Source organism: Miscanthus floridulus, unplaced genomic scaffold, assembly GCF_019320115.1.
Source record: "Miscanthus floridulus cultivar M001 unplaced genomic scaffold, ASM1932011v1 os_2797, whole genome shotgun sequence".
Lineage (NCBI taxonomy): Eukaryota > Viridiplantae > Streptophyta > Magnoliopsida > Poales > Poaceae > Miscanthus > Miscanthus floridulus.
Window position 1 is genome coordinate 1 of NW_027098513.1, and position 20545 is coordinate 20545.

Genomic DNA, 20545 nt, shown 5'->3' on the forward strand with positions numbered 1-20545 from the left:
TTTATTTCAAATTTTAATATTTGCCTCCACACTGTACTATATTTGTCACATATATATATATATATATATATATATATATATATATATATATATATATATAAGATATGCAAACATGAACCATAAAATTGCATCATACATACAACACATATAAATATTACAGATGTGTACACATGAAATCAAACATCAAGCATAAAATTACATATAATACACGTCATTTCATGTTATGAGTTCAACCATTTGGTGTTTACATGTCATTTCGTTTCAAGTTTAGACCTGCTAGGTCTGTCAGCGCTCTAAATCTTTCACTTGCTAAATCACCGGCTTCATCAAAATATGATCCGATACTTGGAATTATTTCTCTCATAATAAAACCGCACAAGTCTGCTACTATATCTTCCATAGTTTTTGGAGTGAATGGCACGTCCTTTCCTTTGCTTCTCGGCTGGAAACAAAGTTTAAAAGCATCATTGACACATGTCCAATATTAATATTTCCAACTTTAATGAGAAAACTTCATACATAGATATTTTTTACCATATTTTTGTCCCTGACGTATCGTCCCCGCTGCCTTATGAACTCACACACATAGTATCCACAGTAGACCGATCCAGGTGGTTGCTTGTGGCACTATGTAATTAATGAGCAAAAGATTAAACTAAAATTGTCATGCCTTGTGTATTATTTATATGATGATATGTGTTCGGACAACTTACCGGATAATGGTGTTGTATCGTCAATGGCACACTAGGATCTGAGCGGGCGACGTCGACTGGTCCTTTTTGCTTCTTATAAAACCGCCATGCCCTGTAGATATCGAATATAAAACACTATAGTTATTTAGAAACTCTAATTCATATAAGTACGGATGTGGTTGCATGTTGGCTCACCTTTCTAAATGAATCAGGAATGTTTGATACGACTGAGGAGGATAATGTAAGGAGTCTAGGACAAGCACCTTCCCTTCGAATGGATAAATATAAAAAACAATCCAATGGTCACTGCATGAATAAACGAGTGAGCGACACATGTACTTAGGGTTAACACGATAATTTGAAGTACGTATACGAGGTCACGCTTACCCAAAGTTGTAGGGTGCCAATATAAAATCCCTGTACTTATATCTCAGCATTGCTCTACCGAGATAGAGGGCATATTTGTCCTCGTATTTTCGTTGCAATTCCTTTACAGCTTCTGCAACTTGTTCTGGTGTTTTGTCCTTCTCTATCTTTGCTCTATCTTCATTTGTAAGTACAAATTTGTGCATATTTTCTTGTAACCTGATTGGACTCAGGTAACCGACCATCGATCCTGTAGTTAACGATCTTTGCTCGTGGTCTTGCAAACTACATACAACATCCACATATTAGAGTTTATCACATTCCAAATTTAATAATAACAATGTGTGTGCATGAGTGATACTTACAGGCACCAGATTGTAATGAGTTGGACGTCAAGTTTCCTATAGTTCAACAGCAGGTGCATGTCCTCAAAGGTAACAAATGCCCTGCTTTTATCCTTGCCAGTAGCAAACACGTCTGCTGGTATGTCAACACTAACTGCATGCAGGCCAGCATTCACTGCTCTCATGTACCAGTCATGAAACCTTTTTATCGTCCATGGACCCTTTTCAAGCACCGTCCATTGCAGCATAGGCCTTCCGGGCACATAGTTACTGGGGACATTGACATAATCATCAACCGTTGGCTTTTTATATCCTTAAGGCTCAATGGTGTATTTGATGGCGGTTCGACATGTACATCGCCACTTGGGGCTTCCTTTGTTGGTGGCACGGCTTCAGTTGCTTGGCCGGTGGCTTCCTTATTCTGTGACGGTTCGAGCTCAACGACTCGTGCCATCCGCTGCTTTCCAATCCCTTTCAGAAATAGAACTGTGCCTACTGCTTTCCCCTTTTTTGGCTCATAGGGAGAAACCAATTTTGGAATTGGAAATTTCTTTGCCTTCTTGGAGGCCGGTGCTTGTGGGGGAGTTTGCTCTGCTTCCTTATGCTTTGGTGGTGGCGGGGGAGTTTGCTCATCTTCATTCTGCTTTGGTGGTGGCGGGGGAGTTTGCTCTACCTCCTTCTCTGGTGTTGTGTCCTTCTTGGCTGGCGGAGTCTGCTGCTCAGGCATGTTCTTGGCTGGCCCCTCGAGCTCATCCAACGAGAATGACATATCATGTATTGGGGATGACGATGGTGGCTCATAAATATACGGGGATGCTGGGGCATGCATTGGCGATGCTGGCTGTTGACTTGTTTCGGCCTCTTGGGATGCTTGATGCACTGGTGGAGAGGGTGCCGTTGGTGGATCAATCAACCTTACGTACTGTCTCGGCCATTGTATGAAGTTCTTGATTGCTTGTCCAAGCTTCTCTATACCCTCAGAGGTCGGGATGTCGATGAAGTCGTCTTCATATCCACTCTCGACCGTCAACACTTCCACCCTACAGTATGCATCTTGCATCTCGACACCATGGAACCTACGTCCAGGGATGGCATTGCCTGTGGCCACTTGCTTTGTATGCTGATTCCTAAGGCCATATCCAATTAACAATGAGCAAGGCCAAGGTTTATCAATATCGTCAACTGGATAATGGTCCTGATTTGATGTTGACGCTATACTGCTTGGAAAGGGCATAGATTGTGTGGCCATCTCCTGGCTACCCAAGGGTTGAGTTGGGACATGCTGCATATATGAAGGAGCTTGTGATGACATCTGTTGAGCAGACACTGCTCCTGCCAACCGCTTCATCACTTCAGGATCAGGGTTTTTAACGAAGTCTTCCATCAAATCCCTAAATTTTTTGGCAGCCTGCTGCTCAAAAAAATCCTTCATGTGCTCCTTATGTCGTTCTCTTTTCTTATACATGCCTTTCCACTCTTCACCAAACCCTTCTTTCCAGGTGGTTCTAGATGAGACGCCCCGTACATGACCTGGATGCTCGGGGTTACCTACAACATGATATTTAATGTCAGTGTCGATTTCTATTTTACTCGAACAAAATGGAAAATATAATTTTGTTACCTAGAGCATGGGAAAGGCTGTCCCTCTCCCTCTGTGACATGAAGGCACCTGTCTTTTCTAGGTTTGTTGCTTCCAAAACCTTCTCGGCAACTGGCTTGATCTCATCGGGACAGGAGATCTCATCGCTCTCAGTGTTTGCCTTCCGAGCGCGAAGCCAATTCGCACTTCGTTCTGGCACTATATCTGTCAATGCCAACTTGCCCTCTCTCCTCTTTGCTTCGTCTTCTGCCCTCCATTTAGGAATCTTGGTCTTGTAACCGCCAGTGCCGAGGTGATGGTGGTACTTGTTCTTCTTCGCAAGTCTTGAGGTGGCTTGGCTCTTAGCCTTGGAGTCGTCGGAGTTTTTATGACACTAAAATGTGCCCACTGTTCTGCTATGATAGGGTACCGCTTCGTTGGGTCCCGCCCCTTCTGCAGCCACTTTTTATTCATATCGTGCCTATAGCCCCGGAATGATATTGCTAACTGCTTCATGACATGACCCTTGACCAAACCTTCTGTTCCCTCCAGGAAAATAAACTTAGTGCACAATCGAGTCCAACAATTCTTCCTCTTTCCTTCAGGCACCATACTCCAATCACTCCAGGTGATATCAAATTCTTCCTTTACTAACCATCCAATGGCGGCCCTAAATTTGGGTAGCGCCTCTAGAGGTGCTAAGGGCTCTCCGCTCGGGCTAATCTCTGTAATCCTATAAACTTCTTCTGGAAATCTATTCCTTCCTCTATCTCCTCGTGCCCGATCACTCTTTTTCTTTGTACTTCTTTGCTCGGAGGATGTCCCGGTCGTTTGAGGCGCCGTGTCCTTATGAACATCTTGTGACTCTACCTCCATTTCGGCAACAACTTGAGAGAACACCTCCTGTCAATTCAATTGTTAGGTACATACATACACATGCATTATTCTCTCGTATAGACAATCTACGAGCATATATACCTCATCATCATTTGGCTCATCTTCAGGCTTGTAATTAGGGTCACGTTCCAACTCAAGACGGGCCTTCTTAGCTCTAGGAGATTCACGTGGTGATACGCTCGGGCTCCTATAAGGTTCGGATCCAGAGGAGTCAGATCCCCGTGTACCTATCTGGGCATCGGCCTGCTCAGCATTTGATGGAGTACTCATCTGCATGAAATATAAGTATAACCACGGAATATAAGTATAAACATGGAATACAAGTATTAACATGGAATACAAGTATTAACATGAATTACATAGCATAATCAATTAGTGAACCTATTATTAACAAACCTAATTAACTAACACTAATTTGCAAACCCTAAATAATGAATATTAAATAGGAAACCCTATTTAACAAACTAATTATTATTTCACAAACCCTAATTATGCATGAAATATAAGTATTAACATGGAAAAAACATAGCTAAATTATGGAAAAAACCCTAACAAAAAACATAGTAAGCCCTAACAAAAAAAATTAGCTAATTACTAACAAAATTACCTAACAAACACTAATAAAACATTACTAATTAATTAAAAAAAAGGCAAGGCGGCCTGCCAGGCCCAGTAGGCCCAGCAAGGGCCTGCCAGGCCCAGCAGGCAACGGTGCCGGCGCTGGAGGGGCGCGCGCGCGGTGGCGCACATGGCAGCCGCCGCCGCACCGATCGGAGCTGCCTTGGAGCGGAGCTCGGCGGTGGCGGGTGTGCACGGCCTACCTCTCGGCGTTCCGGCGAGGTCGCGGCGGCGGCGCGTAGGCCGTGCACGGTGCGGCAGCTGCTGGCGGCGGCGGCTCGCTGCGGCGGAGCGGAGCTCCCTCGGCGGCGGCGTGGAGGCGTGCCGGCGGAGTGGAGGTCCCTCGGCGGCGTGGCGGCAGTAGCTCACGACGGTGGCAGTCCGGCGAGCGGTGGAGGAGCGGCGGCGGATTTCGGCAGCCTGACGGCGTCCAATTTCTGAACTCGCGCCTCCGGGACTTAGAAATTTTCGCGGGCCATGCGCGGGAACTTATATTGGAGCACATTAGTACAGGCGGGCCATATTGACCACCGCCTGTAAGAATCTTTTCACAGGCGGGCGTCATTGACCGCCGCCTGTACTAATATATTAGTACAGGCGGCGGTCAATGACGCCCGCCTGTGAAAAGATTTTTAATTAAAGGTTTGTTAATTAGGGTTAGTTAATATTTCATGTACCTAGGGTTAGTAAATAATATAGAATCCAAAGGTATACAAGAAGGGGAAAGAGGTTTTAATTAAGATTTGTTTAATTAAGTTAGAAAATAATATCATAGTCCAAAGGTATACAATAAGGGGAAATGTAAACATCTTGCTTAATAAGAAAGAGTAGCGTTAGGTACAAATGATAAGTGATACATTAGTTACATGATAAACAATCTAGCATGCTACAGTCCTTCCTTGTCCATCATGGCGCACCCAGGGCAAAGAGGTTTGCGGGATACTTTTCTCCACATTTTTTATCTTTTCTTCAAACTTTGTAAAAAGAGACATCTCGCTGAACTGGTTAACATCCTCTAAATCCATTACACCATCAACTCCTACAATTTGTTGCTTTCCAGGGATTGCTACGTGCTTTGGCTTTTGGGTACTTTTCTTTTCATTCGTAGATAGAATTTGTTCCACATAGAACACCTGTGCAGCACAGTTAGCAAGGATCCACGGATCATCTTTGTAACCTACTTTACTTAGATCAAGAACTCTTTGGCCATAGTTATCCACAGTGACATGTTTATCTTGAACCCATCGACATCGGAACACTGGAATCTGCAGGCGTGGACCATATTCAACCTCCCATATGTCATCAATGAATCCAAAGTATGTAGTTTCTTCACCAGTTGTTTCATCTACAGCCTCACATCGAACGCCACTATTCTGTGCCATGCGCTTGGTGTCCCTAAAACTGGTGGAAAATGTGAAGCCACTAATGTCATAGCTCTGCCATGATATGACCTGGCTTGATGGTCCAGATGCTAAAATCTTGATGGTTTCTGATTCATCTGTCATGTCCAAATTCTTTAGCCATGCGGTGAACCGACGCTTGTGTTCCTTGTGTACCCAATCATTTGTGCATCCTGGATTCTCCTCATGAAGCTCTTTCATGTGCTGCTTGGTGAATGGGTCCATTATTATGAGTTGTTGTAGTATGTTGTAATGTACCTCTAGGACTATGTTGTAATTTGGCGGGATGAATGATTTCCGTCCCATCCTCCCTCGTCCACCAAGCCTTCCCTCATGTCGCAACGGAGGCAAACCAATTGATACCTGGTCTTTTAGGAGATTATTACATAATGGTCCTCCAGACTCAATGGCCTCTTCTGTAGTGTATGCCTCTATCATGGAACCCTCCGGATGAGCACGATTTGACATATAGCCATTCAATATTGACATGAAACGCTCATACGTCCACATTTCATGGAAATACATGGGGCCCAATGCCTCAATTTGAGGCACCAAATGAACAATAAGGTGTACCATGATATCAAAGAACGATGGGGGAAAGCACATCTCCAACTGGCTCAATGTCTCTGCAGCAAATTTCTGTAGGGACTCTAACTCATCACCGATAATTACCTTCTCAGATATCTTATTGAAGAAGTAGCACAACCGTGTGATTGCCATCTTTAAGAACACTGGATTTATAGCCCTGATGGCAATAGGAAGAAAAGTGGTCAGCATTACATGACAATCATGTGAGTTGTAGTTGGTGAGTGTAAGGTCTTTCATCGAAACAAGACTCCTTATGTTGGAGCAGAAACCAGATGGAACTTTTAAATTCTTCAACCACACACACATTGCATGTTTCTCCTCTCTGTTCAGGTTATAGCTTGCTGCCGGTAGACGGTACTTCCCATTCTCTAGGAGTACAGGGTGAAGTTCTTTTTTGATCTTTAAATGTTGCATGTCCAAACGTGAATTGAGACCTTCCTTTGTCTTGCTCTTTATGTCTAGCAAAGTTCCAACTATGCTGTCAAACACATTCTTCTGAACATGCATACCATCGATCGCATGTCGTACGTCTAAGTCTTTCCAGTACGATAAGTACTTAAAGAAAATAGACTTCTTCTTGAATGTGTCCCCCTCATTTGCCTTCACAACCTTTCTTGGTTTCCCATCTTTGGTCTTTTTTCCAAACACAAACTTGACATTCTCAACTATCTTATACACTCTGTGCCCTTTACTATAACCTGATGGAGCAGTAGATTTTGATTCATCCATATTGTCAAAGTACTTATTCATCTTTTGTAAGCGGTACTTATGGCCTACCGGTAGCCACCTCCTATGCCTCATGTACACTATCTTGTTAGATGGAGGAAGAGACACGTGCCATGTTCCATCTATGCACTCTACACAACCAACCTTTCCCTTGAACTGGCCTGATAATGAGAAGAGAGCAGGATAATCATTAATTGTGACAATAATAATTGCTCTCAGTGTGAATGTCTCTTTGCGGAACGCATCGACCATTTTCACACCCACTTCCCATAGTATTTGCATCTCTTGCATTAAGGGCTCTAGAAATACATCCATATCAACTCCAGGTTGTGTAGGTCCAGAAATAAGAATGGTTAGCAAAAGATATTTTCTTTTTTGACACAACCATGAAGGAAGGTTGTATATTGTCATGATCACTGGCCATGTGCTGTGCGTGCTGCTCCTCTCAGCAAATGGATTCATTCCATCAGTACTCAGAGCAAACCTTACATTTCGTGGATCCTCGGCAAAGTCTGGATATTTCTTATCGAATTCTTGCCATTGCTTTGCATCGGCTGGATGTCGTAACTTTCCATCATCTTTCCTTTCATCAGAAGCATGCCAGGTCATAAGTTCCGCATCATCAGGGTTTGCAAACAAACACCTCAAACGATCAACCACAGGGAGATACCATATCACCAATGCAGGAATTCTTCTCAACGCATAATAGTCCACTTCGATATTGCTAGTGGGCTTTGAACGTTTGTCTTGTTGAGTCTTTGTTTGCGTCTTCTTTCGCTTCCTCCCTGAAGAAACAGAGGCTGCATTCTCTTCCTCTCGATAATCTTTATTCGTCTTGTACCTACTAGCACCACAGTTTGGACAACTGTCTAAGTCTTTATACTGATCACCCCGATATAGAATACAATGATTTCTACATGCGTGGATCTTCTCAACACCCATCGTAAGTGGATTGACTAGCTTCTTTGCATAGTACGTGTTAGCAGGCACTTTGTTCTCCTTAGGAAGAAGGTCTCCAAGTACACGCAATAAATCATTGAAACTAGCATCGGACCAACCATATCTAGCCTTAATCGTCAAAAACTGAAGAACAGCCCGTAGTGTCGACCACTCTTTGGTACAACCTTTTGACTCGTCGTACAAAGGCTCTTCTGCTGCCTTCTTCAAGGCTTCCATTCGCTTCATGAAGAATATTGATGGATCCGCACAACGGTTCATTATTGCCTCTAAGAAATCTGCATCTTCAATGGCATTAGTGTTAACATGCTGAGTTTCATTAACATCGGACGTAGAATTATGAGTTTGATTGACATCTGGCATAGCATGATGGGTTTCATTGATATCTGGCATAGCATCACATTCATCGAGATATGGCATTGGACCCTCCACATTGATGTTACTTGCAGTGTTGTCAGTTGTCTGCATATAAGGTGTAGAACTACCCTCACCATGTTTTGTCCAAATCAAGTAGTCCTCCACAAATCCTCTGCAAACCAGATGAGAAGTGATTGCTTCCACATTGTCAAATACCACAATATTTTTACAGTCTGCGCATGGACAACATATGTGCTTCGCCTTTGTTCTCTGAGCATGTATCTTCATGGCATCAATAAATTTTTGGACCTCCACTACATAAGATGGATCTAATCTTGATAAGTTGTACATCCATAATGACCTCTCCATATTTATCTGTAATTAGTTAGGAAAATATTGTATGTCACTCTAAAAACAAAACAAAAATAACCCCTCATAACTAAGATTCTATCCTCCATCAATTAAATAGATATGAAAACCTACCTCTTACAGAATTTACAAAATAAAAAATTTAAATAATTATTTAAACTCATTTTTATAATTATAAGAATTAATTAAACGGAGATGGCATCTTGATTAACAAACCCTAAGTATAAGCAAAAATAACAAACCCTAATTAACAAACCCTAAGTACATGAAATACTAACTAACCCTAATTAATAAACCATTAATTACTAACTAAATTAATTAACTAACCCTAAGTACATGAAATATCTAACCCTAAATAATAAACCATCAATTACTAACAAAAATTATTGAAAAACCTAAGGTACATGAAATAATAACTAACCCTATTTAACAAACCCTAAGTATAGACAATAATAACTAACCCTAATTAACAAAACATTAACTACTAAATTAATTCATAAACCCTAAGTACGTAGATTAAAAAACTAAATTAATTCGCAGTTTATAATTACAGGAAATAAGTATAACAATTGACAAGACTTTATAAAGTGTTAATCATTATTCTATTACATAGATCTACTCACAAGAATTCTAAAAAGTATTTATTTTCTATAATCCGAGCAAGATACAATTTACTATGAATTTACAAAAAAAAAAGCTAAAACTCTCTCCCTTGCCCTAGCTATGAACCCTAACCCTAACCCTAGATTTAGAGCACCTCCAATACAAGAATTGAACCAAAGAATCACTAAAAAAATGGCAGCAACGACACTAACTAACCTTTTGGAAGTTTCTCACCAAAGAAATGAAGTTCAAAACCTCCCCCCTTGGAATCGCCACTTCTCTGTCCGCCACTGTGCATACAGCACGCGAGTAACTGTTCTTGTCTGGAGGTGGACGAAGGGAATTTATAGCAGCATTAACACAGGCGGTTGGTAAGGAGGACCGCCTGTGTAAAACAATTTACACAGGCGGCTCTCCTATCTCTACCGCCTGTGTAAATACGTGTATTTACACAGGCGGTTTATAATGTCAGCAGGCGGCTGACATTATAAACCGCCTGTGTAAATACACGTATTTACACAGGCGGTAGAGATAGGAGAGCCGCCTGTGTAAATTGTTTTACACAGGCGGTTCTCTTGCTGGGCCCACCCTATTTTTTGTACTGACGTCATGAAATTGTGAACCGCCTGTGAAAAAAAAAAACAACGTGCCAGCAAAAATGATTTCTGTAGTAGTGGCTGCAACAGAGGATAATGATGACTGCCGGAGTGTCATCAACTGTGATGAAGTCCATATGGTGGGTAGTGCCAAATCGCCATGGGATCTAGGAGGTATGGGACTACAACTCAATAGGGGCGCAAGTCTTGCCTCGGGTCGAAGATGGTGTTGCAAATTCGAGAGAAAGACCGTTACGTACAATGTAAGCATTCAACAAGCCAATGTAGATTCTATATGACTTGTTAGACGTTGAAAAGGAAACTAATGATCATTTATCAAATTTTGTAGGCCGCAAATCGTTGACTACAGCCCCAAGTACATCGAAGTCATGCCGGGGGCAGCGCGTGATCAAAGACTCGGTCTATGTGAGATGGAAATGGACATGTTTGATGCGATAATAAGGTGCTTTAAGCAGAGTGATGATAGACTGTACAGTACGGAAGGACGTCTACGCTGGCGTCACTTTTTTTAGTCAGACATTTTGGTAATTTTTTTTCCAACCCTTCACAGAAAATTAGACCACTTTATACGCAGATATAGATATCTCAGTAAATACGTATGGATTCAAAGTGCAAAACAATGAGGTGCTAACATATGTAGAACGTTTTATGCATGTTTATTAATAGGCGTCTGTGATAGCCAGCTAGGTGGTTTGACATGTGGAGATGTCTGGGTTTTAGGCATCGTATGTTACAACTTGTTTGAAAACTTCTAAATTTTTTACCACAGCCTCTACATGCGATGACACGACACCTCGACAAGTTTCGTGATTTTCGGACTTCGTTTGTATTTTATATAATTAAAAAATACTTTTTTAACAAGTTGGTGGTCATGTTTCGTGAAACAGATGTTCGAAATTTCACGAATGTCCCTGCACACGGCCTCAAAATACACTCAAAAACATGAATACCATTTTTTGAATCGCTAAATTCTAATATTTCATGCACCTGCATTTCAAATTTACTTTTTTGAGAAAAATTCAAGTAAACATAAAAAATTAAAAAAATATACCAAAAAGTCATAGAAAAGTTCCAAATTGGAACATGTGCTTCAAGGTACTGTATAAATGCCACAGAAAAAATTTGAAAATAAAAATAAAAAAAATAAAAATACTCGGCAAAGACATTCGGCAAAGAGGACGTTTGCCGAGTGTCCCTCTTTGCCGAGTGTTTGACACTCGGCAAAAATGTCCTTTGCCGAATGCCGGCTTTGCCGAGTGCTGCACTCAGCAAACTGTCTCTTTGCCGAGTGCACGTGTTTCGACACTCGGCAAAGAGCGCGTCTCCCGTAGTGCCGGTGGTTTGACATTGACAACCCATGCATGCGGAATCAATTCATCGGGTCACACATTACCTATGACATTTATAACTGCACCATGGTAAGCTAGTGTAAACAGCATCAGCAGATTAGTGATGTGGACAAATGACAACAAATAAAATCAAAACTGATGACTGTAACTGGTTGATACAGCTGTTCTGCCCGGTGATTTTGCATGAAAAAGATGGGCGTGTTTCTCATGGAACCTCATAGAAAACGAAATAGTACGTGGTGTTCGACCCAGCTTGCATGAATATACCTGGATTTTCAAGACGTAGTATATACACGCACGTAGCTATATCGATTAACTCCGAGCATTAGTCAATCCAAAGTGACGTTAGACTATGTTGATGTTTACCTGTTAGAGTCCAGCTTTGTAGCTCCATCTTTTCCTTCCTGAACTTGTTCAACTATCTGGCGTTATTGTGGTTTTTTCGAGTGGAAAGAATCCAAAAGCACAAACCGCCCATCTTAATTAACTGTAAAAATTCAAGGAGTTTAGTTTGATCTCTGACGATTGGAAAAAAAAAAAACTCACTGGCTATCAATAAATATTTATTCCATGAACATGCCCATCGATCAGATCACAACTAGCTATCTAACAATTTTGGGAATCAGGAAGAGCCAGAACTAGCTATCAGCGATTACAATAAATGCAATTCTAAGCAAATAAAAAAGAATTCCAGGCATTTAGTACGTGTAATACACGAATAAAAAAAATACATGTGTTGACAAAAATAGTAAAATATAAGTCCCACTGCATGCATATCTTTTAGCACATCTGAGTAGAAAAAACTTGCTAAAAAAATTCAAGTGAGTCATGACTTGTTTATTTTGGGTGTAGGATGGAGTCTGAAGTGTTTGTTTGGCCAATGCATATTCTTACTGCACTCTATGGAGACCTAGTTGGTGGGAACGGCGGAGGGAGTGGTGTGAGGATTGAAGAGAAGATAGTGATTGAGAATGGAGAAGAGGGTGACAAACTTACTATAAAGATCCATTGCAGAACAGCACTGGTGCCAGGAGGGTGCATTGACCTTGAAGTTTCAGGGGAAAGTAAAAGAGGATTTGCAGCAGACCATACCGCTATCCTTGCATTGGTGGAGGCATTGAGACAGAAATATGGCACTTACCGCACGGATTACAGTTATGCTATGATAGCAGCAAAGAGGTTGCTCTACAGTGCAATGGCGGTAGCGCTTGAGAAATTCATCAAGGCATATACCAAGATGGATGAGTCTATTGGTATATATCAGAACTCTTTGATTAATTTTGCCAGTGCATTGTCAACATGGTTGGGTAACAACCCCTCAGGTGCAGGGGTTAGAACCATGTCAGCTGTGAGGTAAATGATTACCTGGTCAAATAAATGTGCAGCAGCAATTAACAACGGAAAAACAGCAGCAACAAATGTAGTGTCACTTTTGTCCGCCAGAGAGCGAGCTCCATCTGGTTTAGCTCGGCTGGACAGGACTGTGCCTATGCCTATGGTAACATACAAAATAACCATACCTTATTAAGTATCTATGCACTCGTGTATCATCTACCTATTTTGCAAATCATTTCAAAATGTAATTATATCTTGTTTGGTTTTTGACAGAGGCTGGATTGGGAAGCATCATATCAAGTTTTGAAGCTTGAGTTGGAGAGCGCAAAGTGTCAAATGTTAGAGCGTCTCATCTTCCTGATAGGACATATAGTGCCAGAATAACATTGCAGAGAGAGCCTCATCAATTCACAGTGGAAGCAGCACACAGACCACTGGCTGCAAAAGCTAAGCTCATGTTCACAGCTCTAGGGTACATCCAAGAGGTGCTGGGCTACGGCATAATAATAGACCTCAACCACGAGGTTAGGGACTACATAGAGAATCGGATGAGCCAATTTGACTACAATATGGTGGTAGTTTGGCAGTGTGGTGGGAGATTGGTGCGCCTTAGCACGTCATCATTGACACAGTTTGGAAGAATGATGATGGATGTGTGGTCAGGAATTTCATTGGATTCAGAAGCACATCTTGTTCTGAGTGCAATGAGTGAATGTGGGGTTAGAATGGAATCATGCAAGGACCGATTTGACGTGGCTGTCGGTAATTTCATGACAGGTAAGGTATTAATTACTTAAATACACGTCTCCCAGTAATCAGCCTCACACATCAAACCCCAGGTGGGGCACATACAGCACTTTCACCCGCAGAAGGATGTATCTATAAAAGACTATAAATTAGACTATAAATTTGAGGGGTGTCCCATCGAAATTACTGTTCATCCGACGAGCACACGGACTCAGTAACGCATCATGATGAACAGTCCCCGACCCGCTAAGGAACAGTACCATCATTTTTTTCCCCTCCTCTTTAAGCGTTCACTGTTTCCCGCGCGAAGCGCGGGGTTACCTGCTAGTATTATCTAAATGTGATGTGATTGTCCCACTAAACGCAAGAAGAAACACATGAAAACACAAACGATAAGAGAGAAGGAAAAACAAAAAGGGTCTTAGGCAACAACTAAAGCAATCATGTGGATTCACTTCTAAAAAGTTGTTGGGATTGTATATATTGTGTCATATTTAAGATGTATAATTTGCATTGTCTTTGTATGAAGCATAAAATTTCACGTGTTGTTCAACTTATGGACACAGGTTGACAGGGCTGCTTTGTAGCGCAATATAGCTGGGAATTGACAGAAGGATTGATCACGTCGACGATTGCTATTTAACTATGGAAAGAGGATATGTCATCGCAGGAAGTGAGGGGTTAGGGAGTGCTATATGCTTTTGGGATCCATCACAAGGGTCACCTTGACATGAGCTAGTGTGTACTTGTTGGCAGAACCATAACTTGGATGTGTGAAAGACTATGAACTACAGTGGCCGAGGTCATTGGATTCAAAGCTAGATCTATAACTAGCTTTTGTTCCCATGGATTTAATGTAAGAAATATGAAACCGAGCTTGACTATGGTTAAGCTGCTATCAGTATGCTGGCCACCTGTATCGAACAAAACTTTATCGATGTAAACCAGCCAATATTACGTTGGAACTGAGATTGTTAAAGCGCTTTGTCGGTTACACCGGACCCTGTCAAATATGATTGGTTAACTGTATATGTGGAAATGACAAAATCTAGAATGTAAAATTAAAGGCTGATACTATACTTACCATATAAAAGTGATATATGAAACATTATTTGTAATAATAAGAACTGAGTTCCATTACACGAGAAGATAAACATGCATCTAGATTGTGGCAGGGTACGATAGTAACCAGACTAATGCTGATGACAATGGTTGTGCGGACCAAATGCAAATGCAGTGTGCATAAATAATAGACATTCCAGTTCTAGTGTGAACTTGTCATAGCTCCATCATAGCATCCTGATGATCGAACCTAGTATAGGTATGATAAGCGAGCAGTGAATTGAAGATCCCTAGCCTGCAAGTACATCAGAGATCAACCGTGTCTTGCCACCCCTGGGGTTCTCTTCGTCAGTGCTATCCCTCTTGTTTCTCTTCTGCTCATCCTTCCAGGACTGGATACTGGAATTCACGGGTCTTCCCATCTTTGTTGGTCTGTCTGGGCAACGGACGTGTGAAGGAGCAATGGAGGAAGATGACCGCGTAGTTTCAACATTGATATGTGAATCATGAGAACGTGGATCAATGGAAGGATTTCGGGTTGGATGGTGTACCCCAACTAAATCCATTACTCCCATCGCCTGGACAAAAACATCTTCGCTAATGGCTTCTGGTCCATAGGCAACCGCGAGCACTCGATTCACCAGGGCCCTTTTCTCAAGAGCGTCATTGGATCCCATGGTTCTAAATAGCGGGCTATAGCGTCCGCAATAGCGGGATATAGCGGTTGAGCAGGGCAGCCGCTAGGCATCGACACTTTTCGCGCTATGAGATCGCTGACGCTAATAGCGGCCAGTAGCGCGCGAAATCCGCTAAATCAAGGTTCATTTAGCGCCGCTATCCAACCAAAATCGACATGGGCTTTGAATTCTGTTGGGCTAAAATCGTGCAGGCCCAAAACAACTCGATAGAGCTGGTGGATTGAGCTGCGTTGTCATTCTTCTTGAAATCTCAGCGACCAAAAGTGCTGGCGGCGGCGACGACGGCGTCGGTGGCGGCGGGCGGCTGCGAGCCTGCGACTTGGCCTGAGGTACGAAACAGGAGCTGCAAGCCATGAGGAAGATGCGGACGCAGCCACCTTGGGCCATCTGCGCGCTGGCCAGGTATTGTCAGTGGCCTTCGATTAGATTAGATCTGATTTGGTTCTTTCTGAACAAAGCAATACCGATGAGCATCTCTGTACTCAAGTTCGTGATTAAACTATACCGATGAGCATCTCTGCATCTCTGAACTTTTGATTTATGTTCAGGATGAAAAAAAATTCATGATGGAAAAAAAAATGCAGAAGTCCATCTTATTATGTCAGTGATTTCTGTTGCCCATCTTATTATGGCAGTGATTTCTGTTGCCGTTGCTCATACTGCCAACATTCATACTTGATTAGATTTATGTGAGTTGATTAATGATGCCTGCTTTGTCAATTTTTTATACCTGAGACATGATGGTCGGCATCTTAATACCTAATACTTGACATATTTTTTCTCAGCGGCTAAATGGCTTAGCCCGCTATGTAGCCCGCTATAGCTTTTCTTAGCCTTTGATTTAGGCAGCCGCTAAGGGGTTTAGCCCGCTATTTAAAACATTGTTGGATCCACGAAGTAGTTCAAAACTAGACTTGCCATCAGTATGGGCATCACTTCCAGACCAATTCTTCATCCAACGGGGCATAATATTGTTCTTGGGTATCTCTTTGACGTCCAAGTGTACAAGTACCTGAACATAAAGTAAACAAAGCAACAAATATGAAAATTATTCTAATATAAAGGCAAAGACAACTAAAAATTCTACCACGCGTAAAACTCTGGGTCCTACCTTAAGAGAATGCCGACGCAACAGACCCAGATGTTCAAACAGACCACACTAGCATGTGATCTTGTCACCCCCATCATACAAAACTTTATAGAAAACCTGGTCAGGGTTACCATCTAAAGCAGAATGAGCTACTTCAAATATGCCATCAGAAGTCCTACTATTAATAGCATAACCACCGGCATAATACAGTTCGTTGTAGAACTTCTCATAAATTCTCCTAGTGTAGATTAGTTCAGTGTGGCGCTCAATGGGCACACCAACACGACGCTTCCTACGCATCTGGTGATTGAAAAAAGAATGACAAGTTATCTGAATAATCAATTTATACTATATGGTGGACTAAAACAGCTGGAAAAAGATATATTCAAGATGACCATGTGCAGACATGTTTGGTGAGGTGGACTTCCTTCTCTTCCTGATCATTCCAGTCCATTTGGAACTCATTGAACTTCCGAACAAACATATGCATCGGTGCAGACCTTTGAATGAATTGCTTAAACATGTGGTTTGAGCTCTCGGACCTTTGAGTGCTAGTCATGCCAGCACAAAATATATCCATAAAGTATGGCTTAGCCCATTTAGCCCTGTGCTTGAATATTCTGTTCATGAACAGATTGTTTTCAAGGTTATACTTGTGCATAAGCTGCCTCCACTTCCTTTCAAACCTAAGAACCCTTATTTCTTCGGTGACAAGCTTATTGAATTCCTTCTTGAAGCTGCTTTTCTTGCTGTATATTGGGCCAACCTTTTGCTTTGTCTTCCTCAATACATGCCATCGACACCACCTATGAGTACTGGACTTCAATGTGAATTTTATGGCTGCAGCCATTGCTTGGCACTGATCTGCAAATGTACAAAAAACTACATCATAATTGGAGCAGAAAAAAATAAGCATGTGATACAGATGAATAACATGAAAAATAAAAAATCAAACAAATAAAACAATAGATCAAAAAAAATCTGTGAGGATAGTCTGCGGTTCTTTGCCACCCATTATTTCTACAAACTTGCTGAAAGCCCACTCAAAATCCTCAACCTTCTCAGTGGTGGGCAATACCCCACCAAAAACAATCGACTGAAAATGGTTATTAACACCAACAAACAGTCCAAAGGGCATGTTATACAAATTCGTGTGATAGGTTGTGTCAAATGTCACCACATCACCAAACTTAGCATAGTCCGCTCTGTTCTTACCAGTGCACCAGAGCATCGACTTAATCTTGCCATCTTCATCCAGTTTGAAACTGATTTCCATACCAACATCAGCCAATTTCATTTGCTCGAGTAGGCTGATTGTCTTTCCTATATCATCACTTATATTATCCTCAGCAATTCTTGCACAAAGAGATCTTACCGCCTCTTTCCTTATAGGCACGGTTAATTGATTCCCATGTACACCTAGGATGCTGCAAACCCTCCCTATAGAGATGTTATTTTCATGAAGCTTTTGAACAACATCCTTCGTCATAGGATCAATGTCACTGTGTGATAGCCACTGTTTGTTCTGCCCATATGTGCCAGAGCAAGGATGGTTGTGTTGCTTCTCAAAGCGAGAAATACACCAACCGTGATCACGGGTTCGATGAAGCCTAATCATGGCTTTACAACCAGTCCTGCAAGTTGCAGATCTGGTGTTGGGACATATGCCCTGCAAACAGTAGTAATAATAAAAAAACTATTCAGGAAAACTTATATAACAATTAGAATACACTGACTGTAGACGCTCGAGACATCAATAATGCAATTTACCTCACATGAGCATACAAAATCCTGCCTCGTTGTATAATTGTTATCATTGACTCTGTTTCTACCTTTTCTAATTCCAAATCCAATTTCCCATGAATAGAGGTTGTAGAAATCTTTTGCTTCTTTAGCAGAGTTGAACTCCATGCCAACAGCTAGCAGGTAAGAAGATAGGTTCGCCTGGGCGACTGGTGGAAGTTCGAATAGCGCGGGTAATAGAACTTTCGACCATGGGTACAATCCGCAATTCTGGTCCATGCTTACCTCTCTTCCTGCCACGAAACAGATTATATACCGACCCAAAGTAATTTTAGAGCGGCTAAAAGTAGTATAACATAATTCCGCGGTGAGATTCTTGCTATCAAATCCGAATGGTAGTTGAACACATGAAACATTTGGGTGGGATGGAGTAGCCTACAATCCCTCGTGTTGTAATTGAAATATCTATGCCTATTGAACTTACTACAAGACATGTCCCACGCAAACCAACCATTTAAAGGGGATAAAAAAAGGCAACATAGATAATCATCATGGATCTACGATTTAAGCCTGAAAACACGTATACATGTGACGAAACATCACTAGCAAAAACTGTCACCGAAACAGAAAAGGGGTTTAGAGTATAAAATAACCAAAAACAACTTAGGATGACACTATAACACAGAAGATCAAATAGACAAAACGACAAGGATTAAACCCCCTAGCAACATCAACACAGAAACTATTGCTGAAGCTTGAGTTGGGTACCTCTTAAGCAAAATGGCGCGTTCCAGAGGATGGATCGCCGCGGGAGCAGAGTCTATAACAACCCAGTGAGCAGAGTCAAAGAAGGGAGGGGGAGACAGGGAGTTATGAACTGATGTAAAAAGATTGAAATTTAACTAAATAGATACGACGTTCAGACATCTTGAATTTCTTCAGTACCTGGCAATCGAAGATCATGGAGACCCTGACTCTGAGACGGTTGTTGCAACAGGCCGGTACATGAATGGGTAACAGATTGCGATCCGGCGGCCACAACTGCGATCTGCGCTAAACTGGAGTCGCTCATGGATGACGTGATAATAGGGATGGGAACCTTCAAATGCTCTGAATAAGACTACTGAACACAATAGTCTTCAGGGGGCAGGCTTATATAAGGCAGAAAGGGGGAATTGGGCTGCGAAAGTTGAAATTTCGAAACGCACACCCAGATCTCGCCACACAGGTTTTCTGCATAGCCACGTCACCATGCTTATTTGGTTTATGAAATACTAATGTAGATAAGTATATGACACGCGGCATGCATCTGTGTTGTGGTCATAAAATCAGGACCGTCAGTACTTATGGGTACATTACCCCTGAGGCATCAAAATATTCGCGCCTAGCGACGCAACTTGGACATTCCTGCCTCAGATTCGCCGGAGAAGCCCGAAGCGAGGTTCGCAGGACGCAAACCACACATGAACTTCGAAGCACTAGTAGAGAACAGACCTTTGATCCTCGGCCAAAATGGGCTCTAGTCCCGGAATTTTTTGCCCCCGGGACTAGAAATACCTTTAGTCCCGGTTGGTGGCTCCAACCGGGACTAAAGGTTCCTGCCCAACGGCTACTGCGCCAGACAGAGGTGGCAGGGACCTTTAGTCCCTGTTGGAGCCACCAACCGGGACTAAAGGTATACTTTTACTCCCGGTTGGTGGCTCCAACCGGGAGTAAAGGTCTACTCCCGGGCCGTGGCTGCGCCCGGGGTTGGAAAGTTACCTTTAGTCCTGATTGGATCTATCAACCGGGACTAAATGTTCTCCCTTTATAAATCGGCCGTCTCCTCCTTCCTCCCCGAGCCCGAGCTCAGCACATTTTGAAGCTCACTGCAGTAGTGTTCTTGCTTCCTCCCTCCCTCCATTGTTCCTCCATCCATTCTTCGATTCCTCCGTCGATTCTTCAGTTGTAAAGGTTACCAATCTCATACTCTCATTTTTTACCATTTTCTTATACCATTTTATTCACTATATATATTTATGGTTCTTTATTGTGGTTTTTTTTCATTTGTAAGCAATTTGAGCTCAAAATCACTTTAAGCTTGCATATTTACATGAAAGAAGGTTAAAGTATATATAAATATAAAGTTAGAAAATAGTTAGAAAATTATAGCAAATCCTTACTAGTTGAACTTGCGGACCGTGTTCAGGTCGGCGAGGATGTTCTCTGCCGAGCGGTAACGGACGTCAAGGAGGAGCTTTGATTCTACGAGGGAGAGCGATAACGGTCGTGGAAGACCGTGTTCCCTTCCTCGTAGAATCGGAGCTCTTCCTTGACCAAGTACGGTGCCGTCCGGTGGAGAAATCCTCGCCGAGCTGATCACGTAAGCAAGGTCAACTAGTACGGATGGTTATTTATTCACATGTCCC

The 20545-nt window shown here is 42.1% G+C and overlaps 1 long non-coding RNA gene and 1 pseudogene across 1 annotated transcript; both read right to left on the reverse strand.

The window, feature by feature from the left end:
• Positions 1 to 393: 393 nt before the first annotated feature.
• On the reverse strand, positions 394 to 748 carry LOC136535430 (uncharacterized). Its single transcript, XR_010778991.1, has 3 exons — positions 714 to 748; positions 535 to 627; positions 394 to 442 (listed from the first exon to the last, which is right to left on the reverse strand). It is a non-coding gene; the product is annotated as an uncharacterized lncRNA (long non-coding RNA).
• Positions 749 to 15554: 14806 nt separating this feature from the next.
• On the reverse strand, positions 15555 to 19209 carry LOC136535429 (protein FAR1-RELATED SEQUENCE 5-like; annotated as a pseudogene).
• Between the last annotated feature and the right edge of the window lie 1336 nt (positions 19210 to 20545).